Source organism: Phoenix dactylifera, chromosome 14 (assembly GCF_051530095.1).
Source record: "Phoenix dactylifera cultivar Ajwa chromosome 14, Ajwa_hap1_PhDact_Kaust_v1.1, whole genome shotgun sequence".
Lineage (NCBI taxonomy): Eukaryota > Viridiplantae > Streptophyta > Magnoliopsida > Arecales > Arecaceae > Phoenix > Phoenix dactylifera.
The window spans coordinates 5959587-5965040 of NC_143203.1; the positions used below are offsets into that span (position 1 = coordinate 5959587).

A 5454-nucleotide genomic window follows, 5' to 3' on the forward strand; every position below is an offset into this window, starting at 1 on the left:
CAATAGAGAAAATAATATTAGAGAGAAGAGTAATTAATACCTTGAGCTGTTGATATCCAGAAAAGAAGACCTACAAAATAAGTAAAAAACTAGAAATAAAAGGAAAAAATTAATTCTAACTAATATACACATACCTTTGTCGTCATGCTCAGTCATAAGAAGGTTTCCCCAAGGAAAAGGAGTCCTCTTCATCTGCAAAATTATCAAGAAAAGGTTTTAATCTGTGTCCATTTACCTTAAAAATTTTGTCATCCTATGAATTTCCAATCTCAACTGCCCCGTGTGGAAAAATAGTTTTTACAATGAAAGGACCTGTCCATCTTGATCGTAACTTTTCAGAAAATAGATGTAAGCGAGAGTCATAACAAAGACTTTTTGTAAAGGTTCAAAAGATTTTCTTAAAATGAATTTATCGTGCCTAATTTTCATTCGTTCTTTACAAAGTCTAGCGTTGTCATACGCATCCCGACGAATTTCATTCAACTCACTTAATTGTAATTTTCTAGCTAAACCAGCATCTTGCAATTCAAAGTTTAATTTTCTAATGGCCCAATACGATTTATGCTCTATTTCAACAGGTAGATGACATGCTCTTCCATAGACTAGCCGATATGGGGACATACCAAGAATAGTTTTATAAGCAGTACGGTAAGCCCACAATACGTCAGAAAGTTTTAAAGACCAGTCTTTGCGTGATGGATTCACCGTTTTCTCTAAAATTCGTTTAATCTTCCGATTGGCTAACTCTACTTGGCCACTAGTCTGTGGGTGATAAGGAGTTGCAATTCTATGGGTGATACCGTACTTTCGTAACAGGATCTCAAAAGACTTATTACAAAAATGTTTTCCTCCATCACTAATTAAACCTTGGGCATCCCAAACCTAGAAAATATATTTTCTTTAAGAAATTTTAAAACTGGTTTGTGGTCATTTATTCGACAAGGCACAGCTTCTATCCATTTGGACACATACTCAACACCAACTAAAATGTACTCATATCCGAAAGATGGCAGAAACGGACCCATGAAATCAATGCTCCACATGTCAAAAATTTTAATAGCAGTAATGGGCTGAAGAGGCATCATTTGCCTACGAGTTAGACTCCCAACACGTTGACATGGGTCACATATCCTACAGAACTCGTGGGCATCTTTAAATAATGTAGGCCAATAAAAGCCACATTGCAACACCTTAGCTGTCGTTTTCTTAGATGCAAAGTGTCCTCCGCAAGCACTGGCATGACAAAAAGAGAGTACACTTTGTATCTCAATATCCGGAATGCATCTTTTAAAGATTTGATCATTGCAATACTTGAACAAATAAGGGGCATCATAATAATAACTCCTTACTTCACGCAAGAAATTATACTTATCATTCAGTCCCCAATGCTCCGGCATCCGGTTCGTGACAAGAAAGTTTACAATATCAGCATACCATGGCATAGTAGAAAGTGCAAACAACTGCTCTTCGGGGAATGAATCCTTGATGGAAAACTGTGGCACCGAATCATTAAAAACTAGTCGTGATAAATGGTCACCAACCACATTCTCTACTTCCTTTTTATCTTTGATAGTGATGTCAAATTCTTGGAGTAGAAGTATCCATCGTATTAAGCGTGGTTTGGCCTCTTTCTTATCCAGTAAATATTTTAGCGCTGCATGGTCCGTGAAGATAACAATAGGAGCACCAAGGATATAAGAGCGAAATTTGTCTAATGCAAGTACTACTGCAAGCAATTCCTTCTCGATGGTGGTGTAATTCATTTAGGCATCGTTTAAGGTTTTGCTTGCATAGTAAATGACATATGGCTTATTATCCTTGCATTGTCCCAGGACAGCTCTTATTGCATAGTCACTAGCATCACACATGATCTCAAAAGGTAATGACCAATCAGGTGGTCGCACGATGGGTGCAGTGCTAAGCATAGACTTCAACTTTTCGAATGCCTCTTGATAGGTTTCAGTCCAATTGAACGGTGTATCAATGGATAGGAGGTTACATAATGGTCGAGCTATGATACTAAAGTCCTTGATGAACCTCCTATAAAATCCGGCATGTCCCAAAAATGATCTAACATCTCTAACCATCTTGGGTGCAGGTAGCTTGGCGATTAAGTCAATCTTAGCTCTATCAACTTCCATGCCCTTCGATGAAACAATATGTCCTAAGATAATTTCCTTTGGCACCATGAAGTGGCATTTCTCTCAATTCAGTATCAGATTCTTTTCTATACACCGAGCTAAGACAGCTTGTAAATGTAATAAACAATCATCAAAAGAATCGCCAAAAATAGAGAAATCATCCATAAACACTTCTAAAATTTTTTCGTTCATATCTTCGAAGATACTAAGCATACACCTCTGGAATGTCGCAGGTGCATTACACAACCCGAATGGCATTCATCGGAAAGCGAATGTACCAAAAGGACAAGTGAAAGTAGTTTTTTCTTGATCCTCAGGTGAAATTTCGATTTGGTAGTACCCGGAATAGCTATCGAGAAAATAATAGAATTTGTGTCCTGCAACTCTTTCCAAAACTTGGTCTAGGAAGAGTAGGGGAAAGTGATCTTTCCTAGTGACCAAATTTAATTTTCGATAGTCAACACACATGCGCCAACTCATCGGAATGCGAGTCGGGACTAACTCACCCTGCTCATTTTCGACTACCGTTAGACCTGCTTTCTTGGGCATGACTTGAGTAGGACTCACCCACTTGCTGTCGGAAATCGGGTAAATAATATCCACATCAAGTAACTTAAGGATTTCTGTTTTAACCAAGTCTCTCATTGTCGGATTCAGCCTACGCTGCATTTGCCTTATGGTTTTTGCATTATCCTCCAAATATATCTGATGCATGCAAATCAAAGGGTTGGTCCCCTTTAAGTCTGCAATCGACCATCCAAGCGCTTCTTTTTGACTCTTTAGGACCGTAAGTAATTTTCCTTCTTGATCATTATCGAGCTCAGTCGAGATAATTACGGAAAAAGTGTTATTGGGTCCAAGAAAGGCATACTTGAGTTCCCTTGGTAAGGATTTCAGCTCAAGTACGGGTGCTTGTTTCCGAGATTGTACAAATTTTGTCCCCTGCGAGAGCAACTGCTCGAATTCCTCTATTCTCGGTCTCCACCCATTGACCATCATGACATCCGAATTATCCAAAAGAGGTGGGACCACATCATCAGCAATACATTCGGAACACCAATCTATTAAACCATTGTCGGCTGATTCAGTAAATGTTTCTTTTAACAAATATTCTTCCGCAATGGTTTCAACCCATTCAACCTCTTTACTTTCTTCATGATCACTGGGTTGTTTGCCTATACTAAAGATGTTCAGTTCCAAGATCATATTGCCAAAAGAAAGCTTCATGACACCATTCCTACAATTGATCAATGCATTAGAAGTTGCAAGGAATGGACGTCCTAAGATGACCGGAATCTGAGATGGTGAATTGGAAGCCAGATGTGTGTCCAGTACAATAAAGTCGACAGAAAAATAGAACTTGTCTACTTGGACCAATACATCTTCGATAATCCCTCTTGGGACCTTCACTAACCTGTCAGCTAATTGTAAGGTGATAGTTGTTGGTTTCAACTCACCCAAACCGAGTTGCTCATTTACCGTATATGGCAACAAGTTCACACTCGCTCCTAAATCAAGTAATGCTCGCTCAATCCTAAAATTGCCAATGATGCACGAGATAGTTGGGCAACTTGGATCTTTATATTTAGGAAGAATGTTATGCTGTAAAATTGCACTCACATTTTCAGCCAAAAATGCCTTCTTCTTGACATTTAATCGACGCTTGACAGTGCACAAATCCTTCAAAAATTTTGCATATGAAGGCACTTGTTTGATTGCATCAAGAAGAGATACATTGATTTTTACTTGCTTAAAAAACTCAAGAATTTTAGAGTTTGGTTCAAGCTTTTGCAAGGGCTTTAATCTTTGTGGAAATGGTGCTGGAAAAGGACATTTGATTTTTTTCAGTAGATGTTGGTGCTTCAGTTTCTTCGTTATCCTTTTCTTTTGTCTTTAAAGGGTCGGAATCAGGTATGGCTTGAGTTTGTTCTGGGATTGGTCGGTCAATAACCTTTCCACTTCGCAAAGTTATTATACTCTTCGCTTGTTCTTTATGCGAAGTTGAAGATGATGCATAGCTACCGCCGTAGACTTGAGGATTAGGTTGTGGTTGAGCTGGTAGCTTACCCTTCTCTTGAGAACTTAAAGCAGTGGTCAGCGTTGTCAGTTGATTTCTTATTTCATCATTGATTTTATCTTGACCTTGCATGAAAGATTGCAAAGTTTCTTAGAAACTGGGTTTTTGAGGGGGTGCGTGTGCATAATGAGGTTGCGGAGGTGGAGGAGTTGGGTTATATACTTGTTGAGGTTGGTCATTCCTCCACCTGAAATTTGGATGGTTCTTCCATCCAGGGTTGTAAGTACCCGAAAAAGGATTATTAAAAGGTTTTTGATATGTATTCATAACATTGGCCTGATCATGCAAGACTTCCTTGAATGCGGGTATTGTGGGGCAATCAGTGGTGAGGTGGCCAGGCATCTCACAAATCCTACAGCACTCGTTGTTATGTTCTATGGTCTTGACGGGTTCAATCCTTCTAAGTTCAATTTCCACTACCTTCCTATTAAGGGCTACCATTTTAGCCTGAATATCATCCTGAGTACTAAGGTTGTCAAGGCCCCCGTGTCCAATGCTAGTAGGCTTAGGCAAAGGTTTATTCACTCTATCCCCTATATCCCGTAATTGTGCAGTCTCTGCGAGAGAGTCTAAATAGTCCCATGCCTCATCGGATTGCTTTTCCAAAAATAGACTATTGCACATAGTCTTTATAAATTGTTTTAACTGTGGAGACAACCCTTCATAAAAAAAACTAATGGTTCTCCATGTTTCAAACCCGTGATGAGGACAAGAGAGAAGCAAATCTTTAAATCTCTCCCAGCATTCATAAAATGTTTCATGGTCTTTTTGTTGGAAATTACTAATGTGCCTTTTCAAAAAGTTAGTCCTTTATGTGGGAAAGAATTTTTTCAAAAATTCTCTTTGCATATCATGCCATGTTCCTAGCGATCTAGTTCTCAAGGAATTCAGCCATGTTTTGGCTTTATCCTTTAAGAAAAAAGAAAACAAGTTCAATTTAAGGACGTCTTCCGATACATTTGGCACTCTAAATGTGATGCTAATTTTCTCAAAATTCTTAAGGTGAAGATAAGGGTTCTCGGATTCCATCCCATGATATTTGGGCAGCAATTGAATTACTCCTGGTTTGATTTCAAAGTGTCCTACGTTTTCAGAAATAATCATGCATAAAGGTTGACTAGTCCTAGTAGGGTGTAAGTATTGTCGAAGTGTCATAACTGGGGGTCTACCCTCATTACCATGGTGATTTCCTACATCGTCATCAGCCATCTCACCAGATCCAAGATTTTGCGAAAG

The 5454-nt window shown here is 38.9% G+C and overlaps 1 pseudogene; it reads left to right on the top strand.

The window, feature by feature from the left end:
• The first annotated feature begins 4912 nt into the window (after positions 1-4912).
• Positions 4913-5010, top strand: LOC120104916 (small nucleolar RNA R71; annotated as a pseudogene).
• The last annotated feature ends 444 nt before the right edge of the window (positions 5011-5454 follow it).